The following is a 13,574-nucleotide window of genomic DNA, read 5'->3' as shown; positions in this document are numbered from 1 at the left end:
ATTTTGGGAATAATGAGGGCAACAAATGTATAAATGTGCTTTACACAATTGATCTATGTATTGTGATGAATTGTATGAGCCCCAATAAATTGATCTCTCCTCCTCCTTTTTAAAAAATATATAATAATTTTATTGATATATCTTACACAATCCAATATATCCATTCACATACAATTCTGCTGTTCAATCTCATAGAGTGGAGTTGTATAATCATCAAGGCTATCAGCTTCCAATTCCCCTTCACACACCCCTTCTTCTCCTACCTTCAGGGAACCATTACTCCTGTTACTATTTCTGCAGGGTTTTTATCTTGACTTTCATGTCCTCAACAGTCTTATATACACAAATGAACACACACAAATCTAACATGATTAATAAGGTAAAACAAATAACAGCCTTAATAGTAAGTGGAGGAAATATTAAAGAACTAGCAGATAATTATCAGGTTCATCAGTGCCATACTGCACCTGGATTTATCCTTTCCATGTGGCCCTTCTGAGTGGAACTGTTCAATTACCTTGAAGGTGAGTTTTGGATCTTGGTTGCGTCCATGCCTCTTCACGTCGAGTTGGTTGTGTGTTTTGAACTTCTAATACCATTTGTTGTCATACATAGATTAAGCCTCAAGTGAATTCCCTCTTTCATAGTTGAGGGATGTGAATAGCCTTATTTACTAGAACAAATGTAAATGGATCATAAGGAAGATCAAATGGTAGGGTGCTACATTTTACTCGAGCTGCATCTGTAACAATCCACTTTCCATTGCACTCTGCAATGTTAGCAAGGTGATTCACATCCCTGGTCTGTGAACAGATGGGATTCACCAGGGGCTTAATCCATGTGTATTTCACCTACGACTCCCCCCACTTAAAAAAAGAAACTGAAACAGCTTTAAAATGGGTCAAAATGGAGATAAAATGATACAATAAATTTTGACCTTACACCTGCCATAATTGACTTTACAATGCTCTGACTAACAGGTGATGAGTACAACTCTTCTTGCTGTGATTGACTGATTGTACTGTATGACATATAATTTTTTTGCCAATAAAACTATTTGCATGGTGAGAAGTAAAAATAGTGGTACTTCATTTCACATACTTTGGACAGAAAATGACATCATGGTTAGTAAAGTTAGGGGTCAGGGAAAAAGAGAAAGAACTACAACAGGATGGATTCACACAATGGCTACAACAATGGGCTCAAACAGCAAGGGCTTCGAGGATGGCATAGCATCAGGTAGTGTTTTGTTCTGTTGTGCATAGGGGCACTAAGAGTCAAGCTCAAAAGCACCTGACGACAACGTGTTGTAGAAATAAGGGAGCTTGCTCAGACTGAATTTTCTCCTTAGGTTCCCTCGATGTCTCTGTTACTTCTATTCAATACATTTCTGTGGTGCCCCTGTGAAACAGCACTATTAAACCATGAATGAAAGTTCATATGTTGTAACATCATGATAAAGATGAAAATAAGAATAATAATTAAGTAAAACTTTGAGACTCCACATTTACTTTCCTCAGGAAACAAATTGTATTACCTTGGTATGGGTTTGTGCACAGCCCGTGATTTTTACATCAGCAATACTGTGACACATGACATTCATATGGCAACCTCTGCAGGTATAGATTGGCCTAGGGTTGCAACAGGGGTGTTTTCTTTAGGGAAAACTAGAAACTTCCAGGACCCTATTGAGTTTTGTTGTTAGGTGCATGACCCCTATAGACAACAGAACAAAACACTGCCCAATTTTGGATGGGGGATGAGGATACCCAGCCATCCTCAGGAAGCCATAATGGTATAGTGGGGCTGATAACTTTAAAGTCAGTAGTTAAAAACTACTAGCCTCTCCAAGAGAGAAAGATGAGGCGAACTCCTCTCATAAATATTTACAGCCTTGGAAACTCAAAGGGTCAGTTCTACTATGTCCTATAAGGTCTCTATGAATCAGAATTTACTCAATGGCAATTAGGTAGTTGGTGCTCATTATCATTGTCTTACCAAGCAAGGAGTCTTTTTTCAGGGTCTTCCTCCTGATAACATGTCCACAGTACATGAGACAAAATCTTGCATCCTCACTTCTAAGGTTGAGGTTTGGAACTTCTAGCTCAGATTTATTTCTTCCCTTTACAGAAACGTTTAAAACACTCAATTGTTAACCTATCTGATGGAGGTTTGAATCTACCCAGTGATGCCTCAGAAAAAAGGCCTTGGAATTTACTTCCAAAAATTAAACCACTGAATTTGCTTCTTAGAGTTCAGATCACTTATCCTTAACCCTAGGATAACAAAGGGGCCCCACAGAAAAACAACTGAGATATTAAAAGCAACAAAAGAAAACTTAGAAGTATAGTATCACAAAGCAATAATACAATATACTGTAGTTCCAGAAGCAATAAAAGAAAACTTAGTAGTATAGTATTGAGAGAGAAAGGGCTCCGGTCATCTCAAGACCACAGGCCCTGAAAGTGACAGTGGAAAGAGGGGAAGAGCTGCTGTCTGACTCCTCACCCCTTCTGGTCTAAGAGTTCACGAAGCCTCAGGATGGCTATCAGGGCGGCAGCTGCCTCTCACTTCAACCCACTGCTCCACTGGACACACTTCAGTCACATTGTCCAGTTTTAACGGCCTTCGTTGCAGCTTCAGAGTGGCCAGTCAAGGATAAGAATTGGGCTGGGCACGGGCCCACAGTCTTAGAAAGAAGGGGACCACACAGGTGTCGGAGCAGGGCTCAGAAACTGTGAGAATAAAAAGGATGATGTCTGAGAAAGGTCCTTTAACGAGTGATTACTATTGTGAAAACTAACACTTTGGGAGCGGGATGGTAAACCGAATCCTGTATGATAGCTTTGGGCTGAGTCAAGATCTAAAAGGAGTCCTGGTGGCATAGAACTGCAGGGCCAGCAGTTTAAAATCATCAGTGTTTTAACCATTTCTGTAAAGGGAAGAAATTCATTTGAACTAGAAGTTCCAAAATCAGGCAAAAGATGGGCTGTTTACTCCCATGGAGTTACGCTCTTGGAAACACAGTGGCAGTCCTGTTCCGTAACACGGGCTCTATGAGTCAACATTGATTTGTCGGCAACGAATTTCATTTTTGGATGTCTGTGAAGGCATGCTACAAATTGTACTCTATGTTCACTGTTCTAATCCAAATATGGACATATTAAGGTCATGCTCTTGTGTATGTGTGTGTGTGTGTGCCCATATAGAGAGAAGCCTGGTGGCATAGTGTTTACACATTGAGCTCGATCTGCCAGGTCAGCAGTTTGAAACCACCAGCTGCTCCAAGGGTGAGAAAACAGGCATTCTACTCCTGTAAACGGTGACAGTCTTAGAACCTCACAGGTGCAGTTCTACCTTGTTCAGTAGGGTGGCTATGAGTTGGCATCAATTTGATGGCCGTAATTTTAGGGTTTTGGCCCCATATATACAATACAAAGTCGGTGTATGGTTATAATTTTATATTTTGTGTAAGATAATAACTCCTATTATCTTATGCCAGGCATCTATAAACAATTATACAGTACCCTATATTATAAGCAGTCCCTGAATGGTACAAATGGTTAATGCACTTGCTGCTAACTGAAAGGTTGGAAGTTCAAATCCACCCAGAGATCCCTTAGAAGAAAGGCCTGGTGAACTCCTTCTGGAAAAGCAGCCACAAAAGCCACTGAGCACATTGCTACTCGGCCACACCTGGGGTCAAAATGAGTCTAAACAGACTCAGTAGCAAGTGGCTTATATATTACAATATTCAAATACTTTGCAGTGTTTTTTCCCATCTATTGCATTGTAGCGTGGGCAGAAATAACTACTAGTTTCCCTTGTGAATCTGATGAGAAGAGGGAGCCTAGAGAGACCTAAGAGCAAAAGTACGTTTCTTTCAGCAAATGGCAAACAACACAACTGAAGGTAAACGTTTGCTCCAACTAATAATACTACACTGCTGCCTCTTGTCTCTTCTCAATGGAAGAATCTAAAGAAATTTTCACTGGCAAAATGTATTTCAATCCAACAGCTGCCAACTATATTCTTGTCAAAGATATGGGGCAGTGGGCCAAAAGTAGAGGAATTGTGTTGGGATCATCTGCCACCTCCCCAACAGAGAAAATTAATAGCACTGTCCTTGATGCATTTAAGAGAACCACTTAACTCACTGCTGACTCTGCTGGTTCTGGTTATTTACTCCCCTGTTCAATACGAATTGAAAAATCACTTGTATTATTAATTTGTGTAAAATCTTCCAACTTCAGAAAGTGGCTCTGAAGCTATTTTTACAGAGCAAAGTTGGAATTCTCAGCTTTTTGCTTTCAAATGACTAGAGTCATTGATCAAGCTGCTCTCATAAACGTCAACTTTATCATTTTTTTAGCTTCCATTTTCTAGATGAGATAAACATGTACAGTTTACTGAATTTCTCTAAGTCTCACTGCACAGCCATATACAGTCATATATAAAACCACCAAAGAAACCTTAAGTCCTTTTTCTTTTTTAGACTACCAGACAACCACAGCTCCCTTGGAAAAACCTCCATTTGTATTAAATATTTTTTTATCCATAATTTTGTTTACTTACTGACATTTAATTCTGCAGCAATTAAAAGAAAGGAACAGATAATGAGCCTTGAATATGGACATTGGATAGGCAGAGTATTGTCCCACAAATTATTTGGCAGTAGAGTATCCCCTTGGGTGCAGAAAATGACCCTCTCATTCCTGTCAGTGGTAGCATCCAGGGACCACATATTCAGGGGTTCTACTGTTTGATGTCCTTAGAGGATTCCAGACTCCACAGGGCAGCATCATTTTTTCCCCCTAAGAAGTAAAAAAACATTTCTGGTTTATGGCAAGCAAAATATATTTCACTATGTCTGTGATCAGGGGATAGCTGCAGACAAGTTCTCTTAGTAATACACTTGTCTCATTAAGCCTTTAAAAAAAGGTCAATCAAAACAGAAGCTCCCAAGGGGATCTACTGAGGAATTTAAATTCAAGGGACAAAGGCACTTCAAAGAAGAAAATATTCTACAATTGGTTGTGGTGATGATTGTACAACTCTTCTTAGTATGACTGAACGACTGAATTGGATGTTAAGTGAATTATATGCCAATAAAACTATTTTTCAAAAAAGGTTATTGTGACTATTTTTTAATCTCAAAGGAATAATCTTGGTAGATTTTCACAAAGGACACAGGGCAATCATGGGGGATTATTAAGAAGAAGTTTTAAGAAAATTGAAAACTACATTGGCAGGAAAAAGGCCAGGAAAGTTGTGCCCAGGAGTTTTTTCCACCATGCAAATGCACCTGCTCATTTTTCGAAGGTAGCAAGGGATATTGCCCCTTAAGACTTCTTTTTGTTCCCCCAAATCAAGAACATATAAAAAGAACATAGTTTGTGTCCCTAAATGATGTCAAATTGCCAGGTTGAACAGTCATAAATCAAAGAGTGCAGACTTTTTCAGGAAAAGTTAATGAGATGGAAACATTGGCTTCAGAAGTGTATAGACTTAGCGGGTGGGGGTACTTAAAAAAACCAATGGCTTCCCATTTTAATATTTTTGTGTAAAAAGATGTTTATGATCTTGTAGTAATATTCTTTGATTGGCCCTTGGGCTAGATGCTGGGTGAACCATTTCCAAAGAGGTTTCCTCTTGGATCCTTCCAGGGCCTGGTTACAGGCAATGCTGGTTCCCTTTCCCTATACCTATGCATCGTCCATCAGGAGAGGCTCAGGCCAGACGCTATGCTCATGTTACTGTCACCTTGAGTGAAGTCACCCAGGGTCTGAGGGGATTCCACTAGTCTACCCAATCACTTGAAAGATTATGGCCTTAGACATCAGTTTGGGAAGATTATAAATCCGGGACCAGAAAGCCCATACAAGAGAAACCCCTTGCATTGCAGGAGAGATGATAAGTCCCAGGGTCCTTGTTAATTACATGGATCATGCCCAGGGGGAACTGTGTGGGGAGTTCTTAGCCAAAAGGCAACTCCTCACCTCAGGTCTCCCTATTAGGGTTGAGAGTCCATTAAGAGAGAGGGAACAGGAGGCCAAAGGACAGAATCAGAAGAGCAATGGAAGAAAGTTTCTATCTTTCCATGTTTGTACCAGGATCGCTCTCCACTGAGCACAGCCGTTCACATTAGCTTTCTTGAAAAAAATCATTATTGTAATTCACCACCACCACCACCTATCAGCTTGTCATACTGTGGTTGGTTGTGTATTGCTATGATGTTGGAAGATACGCTGGGTATTTCAAACACAATCAGGATCACCCCATGACCTGATTTCAGAAGCGCTTCCAAACGAAAACAGATTAAGAAGAAAGGTCTGGCAATCTATTACTGAAAATTAGCCATTGAAAACTCTATGGATCACACTAAAATATTGTTCAATATAGTGCTGGAAGGTGAGCCTCTATGTTGGAAGACATTCAAAATTCACAATGGCTGCAGGGGAAAAATGGTGTGGGAGCCACATCTGACCTCTGGCTATATAAAGGAGGAAAACCTGATTCCATACCAGCCCGATGCCAGTTGCCAAGGCAGAGATGGACATGCCTCCACCCTTCATCCTTCTTTGCCCTATTCGGACACCAATTATTTCTCCCTGGTACGCTACTTCTCTGCTGAGTCGATAATTCTTTGCAACAGCTACACAGAACTCACAGGCAATACTCATGATCATGGTGTTTGTTAGGGAAGCTAATGGAATACAAAATGTTAGACACACTTCTTTAATCTGAAACACCTGTTCTTAGCCATGCTGGCAGGCAAGTCTCTCTCTGGTCCTTGGCCTGTTGGCCATGTGGTCCCTTAGCCTCTATCTTGTTATGTGGGCCAGGAAGGCTGTCAGTTTGCCTCAGTCTCAGCACTGGCCCTCACTCAGCTAAAAGTCTCAGTGCAGCTCCTCTGTTTGGTTACATGATCTGAGAGCTATGACCTCTGGTTCTCTGCTGGTGGCTCTTCTTTCTTGATGGGCACGAGACTCGCTTTTTGCTTCTGAGATGACTCACTTGTATACCCAATGGCATGGCAAAACTGACCACCCCCCTCTTTGAGTGCTTCACCCATCCTATTTGTAAGGTCCCACCCAAACAGTTAGTGGGGTTATAAAACCATGAGTTAAAGCCAAGTTGGCAGCAGCTAACAACACTGTCATTAAAAACAAACAAAAAGATGTAGCTAGTTAAAAATACTTATTTATTGCTTAACGGGTACAGAGTTTGTTTGAAAAAGTTTTGGAAATGAATAGTGGTAATGGTTGCACACAAAAAAGTTCAAACTGCTTATAACTGCTTAATGAAAATGCAATAAACCAATGTTTCTAAACTGAGAGAAACACATTTGTGCCTTTTCACCAAGATGGCACTAAAGGCGAAGAAGGGAGCTCCTGCCCCGCCCAAAACGGAAGCCAAAGCAAAGGCTGTAAAAGCCAAGAAGGCCGTGCTGAAAGGCGTCCACAGCCACACAAAAAAGAAGATCCGCACGTCACCCACCTTCCGGTGGCCCAAGACCCTGAGACTGAGAAGGCAGCCCAAATACCCTGGGAAGAGCGCCCCCAGGAGAAACAAGCTGGACCATTATGCCATCACCAAGTTCCCCTGGACCACAGAGTCTGCCATGAAGAAGATCGAAGAGAACAACACACTGTGTTCATTGTGGATGCCAAAGCCAACAAGCACCAGATCAAGCAGGCTGTGAAGAAGCTCTATGACATTGACGTAGCCAAGGTCAACACCTTGATCAGGCCTGACGGTGAGAAGAAGGCATATGTTCGACTGGCTCCTGACTATGATGCTTTAGATGCTGCCAACAAAATTGGAATCATCTAAACTGAGCCCAGCTGGCTAATGCTAAATATAACTTTTTCAATAATCATTAAAAAAAAAGAAATACATCTGTAACCAAACTAAACTAAGCTCATTGTTTCTGGATCATTCCCAACTCATCTCTAAACTCACTGCTCTCAAGGCAATGAATGCCAGCTCACAGTGACTAGAGTGACCCTCGAGGGCAGGATGGAACTGCTCCACAGGGTTCTGACGCTGTCAATCTTTATAGCAGAGGACGACCACATCTGTCTCCTTCCTGTAGAGCAGTTGGTGTCAAACTTGGGTTAGTAGTCCTACACTTAACCCACTATGCCGCCAGAACTCCTTTAAAAGACTTTTTAGATGAGAAAAAACGAAGCTGAAGCTCTGAGAGAGGATTAATTATTTCAAAGGCCACAGAATCATTCTATTTGATTGGTTGGTTGGTTTTGCTGGATAGGAAAATGGCAGGGAATAAAATTCAAATTTAGACATTTTATTTCTGCCCTGCTCCTTTCCCACCCGGAGTCTTGCCTGAAGTTGACCAGAAGAGAAACTCAAGTGAACTGCCAAACTTGTAGGTCACAAGCTGTGCTTTTGTAATTTGCAATGTTTCCATAAAAAAAAAAAAAAAAACACCCCAAAAAACCATTGAATTCAAAGAGCCAGAAATGTGTGTTGCGTGAAAGATTTCTGATTACAGCACTCACTCTCAGGCTCAGAAAACAAACACTTCTCTAAATGATCCAAAACCCTGTGATCGCATCATCTTTACTAGTGGCTCAGCAAGTATTTGAACCAAAATTGCCACTTAAACCTGCCCCTTTAGTTCACTCTCCTGATCGCAGATGATGAGAGAGTTAATTATCTACCTTGCTCTTGTGTTCCTCTACCAAACACAAGGAGCATGGTAGGGTGGGCACTTGATGGCGAGTGACTTTGATGTTATTGAGTTTCGTCACTCTCGTTTTATTGTGGGCTCAAAAAGAGAGTGAAATTCACTCATGCTGAGAACGTTTGTGCTTCCTTGGCACTCTCCAGGGCTTCCAGCAAGATGGGTGTGTGACCTGCCTTTCCTGTCAGATGCATGCTCCTTTCCCTCACTCTCAAAGAACATTTAAGAGGAATGTGATTTAAGTCCCTTGAGGATAGCAAACTGCTGTTTTGACATGGTATAAATCCAAAAGAAAATTCTCCTGAGAAGGGTTAGGGAGAGGGAAACACTGCATGGTATAGATCTAAAAGGAAATGCTGAAAAGCAATACCTTCATGTTTTTATATTTTTGTTTAAAAGGTTTCTGATTCTGAAGCAATATTTTTATATACGTTGTACACAACAAAACATCCACCAATTCAACATTTTCTGCATTTATAGTTTTGTGACATTGATTGTATTTATGTTGGACAACCAATATCACTATTCTTTTCCAAATTGCTCTACCACCATTAACATAAGCTCAGTGACTAAGTAAACTTTCTCCTTCCCCCTCTTCCCTGCCCATCATCAGTAATAATTCTTGTTTTTTACATATTTTATTTTACATATGCAAAATCTACAATATTTGTGTTTCTGTGACAAATTTTAACTTACTTATTTTTCTCAGCATACGGTTTTCAGTTCATCCATGTAGCATGCATTACAACTTCATTATCTTTATGGCTGTAGTATTACACTACATATGTGTGTGTTTGCCACATTTGTTTATCTACTCATCTGTTATTGGACTGGTTAAACAATTTGTGAGAGTAAAATCTCTGTTCAAATAACTGGAATAGTTCTACCTCCTGTTAGAACCTTGATTTAATACATCAATAACAAGTTGTTCTAACAGGCAGGTTAGGGTGTGGATGGGATATAAATGGCTTCACTGTTAGCTATAAACTTAGAATGAAGCAGTTTGACCATCTTCAACATAAGGCTACCAAATTTAACCTGCTCAATGCCTGTACACAAGGAGCTCTAGTGGCTTTCTAGGCCTGCTAACCAAAAGGTCAGTAGTTCAAAGCCACCAGTAGTTACTCTGGAGAAAGATGAAGATTTCTGCTCCCCTAAAGAGTTACAGTCCCAGACATTTGCGTGGACAGTTGGATTCAATGACTGTGATTTGGTTTTTGGTTTAATGCTAGCAAATAAGGATTGGGTGGGGAGAGAGGAACATAAAGAATTGGGTGGGGGGAGGGGAACATAAAGAATTGGGTGGGAGGAGGGGAACAAAACAGAGAGGTTATTGGACAAATATATGAGAAGCATTCATTAATTCTGCTCACATTCCCTTGGAGAACACTTAGGTACAAGGTCACACCTAATTGCAAGAGAGAATGGAATATATGGTTCATATGAACAGCTATTTACTCATTTATTATTATTATTATTGAAGTAGTGAATGGATTTTTGATAGATAGCTACCAGTTTCTGCTATGATGCTATTTGCTTTAGATATTAATTTGGGTCCTTTAACACATTTCACTTTAAATTTAATATTTTTGTGATGCTAAAGTGGAAAGTCCTTATTACATAGGCTCTGGAGTTTCATTTTTATTTTCCAATTTGTACTAAATGGTCAATGTTTATAACCCATTTCTCCAACCTTGCTATTATTAGATTACTTTTGTAATTTAAGTTTTTAAAAAGTATATATTTTGTTGTTGAGAATATACATACGAGGGGATGCGCCCCCCCAAAAAAAAACAACAAAAAAACGGGGAAAAGCTCTGCTGGACAGAGCTTGTGTAGTATGCATTTTTCCCACTAAGTGAGCACTCTGAGTCAGTGCACCCAGTGGTGTTGCCTGGAAAGGTTCACGCTGGTCACAGGACATTTTTTCATAAAAGCCGTTTCGCCAATACAAGAGAACAGCGTGCAGCTGTGAAATTTTGTTTCCTGTTCTGGAAAAACGCTGCAGAAACTGTTGTGATGTTGAACACAGCCTACAAGGACAGCACTATGGGAAAAACTAGTGTATGAGTGGCTTTCTCATTTCCAAAAAGGTAAAATGTCGATTGATGACAAACTTCATTCTGGATGTCTGTCAACTTCCTGAACAGATGAAAAAAATGTCCGCAAAATGTGCTTGTGCTTGAAGACTGATGATGGACCATTGAAGAGATGGGGACGTTATTTGGACTATCTTGTTGCTCAGTTCAGCTCATTTTAATGGAAGATTTGGGAATGAGAAAGATTACCGTGAAATTGGTGCCTCAGGTTCTGACCGACTAGGAAAAAGAGTGTCGAGAGGAAACCGCTGTGCTTTGAAAGAACAGCTCCGAAGCAACCCAGTTTTACCCCAAGGTCATTACTAGTGACAAGACATGGTGCTATCCTCATGACCACAAAAGCAAACATCAAGCCAGTGGAAGATGGCATCATCACCTCACCCCACAAAAGCTCAAGTGAAATCAAAGATCAAGACCAGGTTCATTTGGTTTTTTTCAATGTGTGCAGTGTAGTGCATTTGGAGTTTGCTCCACGAGGTTAGCCTGTTCATCAAGCTTTCTATTTAGAGGTTCTGAAAAGATTGTTTACGTGTGCAACAAAAAGGCCTGCTTTGTGGCAGGGGACTGGTTTTGCCATGACAATGCACTTGCTCACGCAGCCATCGAAGAGCACCACTTTTTGGCAAAAAAACAGCACGTCTCTCTTGCCCCACACACTCGACTTCTTTGTTTCTGTGAATGCAGAGGGACATGAAAGGACAGCGATTTGATGACTTAGAAGAGCCATCCAGTTGTCTGAAAAATGTGTCTAAGAATAGAATCAAAGATTTGACAAATGTATAAAGTGTAATGGAGAGTACTTTGAAGGTGATAAAATTGGTTTGTAAAAATAAATTTAAATACATAGCTTTGAAAAAAATTTGTTTTTTTTTGGGGGGGTACCTCATTGTTTTAAATCATACACCAATTCAACAATTTCTACATGTCCAATTCAGAGATTGATTATATTCTTTGAGTTGAGCAAGCATTCTCACTCTCCATTTCAGAGTTTCTTCCCCATTAACAAAGCTTCCCTCCTGAGTTTCCAATCTAATCTTCAAGTTTAGATTGTCAATTTGACAATCTAATAAAATGTAGTTATTTTAAAAGTATTATGCTCAAGTCTAGAAGTCTATGAGATTTAAAATTATGTTTTGCACTTTCCTCCTTTTGATCAGGATTCTTCTGCTATAGGTTCTTTGATCAAAATGTTCGGTAATGGTGGAGAGGCAGTTCTTCTGGTAGGTGGCAGGTAGGCAGTTGTTACTTGAGGCAATTAGCTACAAGATCATTGCAATAAGAGACTGCAGCTTCACTGAAATAAATCTTTCTGTTACTGTTCACTTTTGAAATTTTAAATATTAAGCTTTAAATTTTTATTTCTCAATGTGTTACCTTTTAAAAATTATGTGATTACTTCCTTGTTTCATGTCTCAGTCCACTAGTTACATTATTAAAATTTTCTTTCATCTTCCCATATTTTTCTGTAACTTTAAATATCAGCATTTTGGATTCATTTTATATTTTAATGTTCATAAACAGTTCTTATGCATTATATCTTTATATTAATATGTTCTTTAAAGTGTCTTGGTTGGTTGGATTCAGTTGAATAGTATTTTCAAGAAGGGTTATCTGTTGTTATAATTCCTGATTCCTTGAATATGAAAATGTTCTTTATTTTACCTTATAATGGGATGGAATGTAAAAATCTTAGGTCCAATTTACTATACAGCACTGATCTGATGTAGTGAAGTTGGGAAAACTGCATTTGCTCCCTTAGATGACCTCATTTATAGTCTGAATGCCTGAAGAGGCTCTTTTATCTCTGAGTCTCAGTCATTTCTCCAAGATGTGTCCGGATGCTCAGTTTCGAAAGTTCCTGGAACGTGCTGTGTTTTCTTAATTTACAGATGTAGTTCTTATTGTCTAGGGAAAACTTTCTTTTATTAAACATTTAAAAATTTTTTCTTTTCCTCTTCCTGTGACAATCCTTGCCTCTTCTACCTTGGGATATAACCAGTTCAAACAACCTTTATTTGTTGCCTTCATCCTTACTATATTATTTTCCAAGAACATTCATTTTAACTATCTCTCTGATGTAAATCGCTTATATCAGAGGCCTTCCCTTAACCATAGGAAAACAATGATCTTTTGTCATTCTTTGTTTCCCCTTCTACCCTACCTTATTCTTATTTATACTGAGTATCACGTCACCCAACATTCCTAATCCTAACTAGAATATAAATTCCAACCAAAACAAACATAAAACCCAAACCCTAAACCCACTGCCATCAGATTCAGAGACCCTATAAGGTCCATAAGGTTTTGAGACTGTAAATCTCTATGGGAGCAGACCGCCTCCCCTTTTTCCCACAGGTGGGTTTTCCCCCTTGGTGGGTTAGAACTGCTGAACCCACAGTGCCACAGGGCTCTTTATACTATTAGAAGAGATATTTTCATTTTTTCCTTTTCCTCACCTCTCTGCCTAGAACAATGTCCAGCAATATCATTGAAACTCTTAACTGAATGATCTAAAGCTATCCCTTTATGCACTAATTCAGCTTTCAACTGTGTATTACTTTGTACCTTGCTGTATCTGACTTTATGAAATTTATTTCTGTAATTTTATTTTCCTATATCATGGTATCGTCTTATTTTGTTTGATTTCTTCTTCATTGGTTGTTTTCTTTAATCTCTTTCAAAGTACAGGGCAATTGTTGTGCAGGATATTTCCTAGGATAAATTTTCTTTTGAAGATCTATTTCTATCCCTTTTGTCTATTATAT

Source organism: Echinops telfairi, unplaced genomic scaffold (genome assembly GCF_000313985.2).
Source record: "Echinops telfairi isolate 266 unplaced genomic scaffold, ASM31398v2 ScPeMD7_2291;HRSCAF=2852, whole genome shotgun sequence".
NCBI classification, from domain to species: Eukaryota; Metazoa; Chordata; class Mammalia; order Afrosoricida; family Tenrecidae; genus Echinops; species Echinops telfairi.
The sequence above is the reverse complement of the archived record's forward strand: the minus strand, read 5'-3'. Positions refer to the sequence as shown.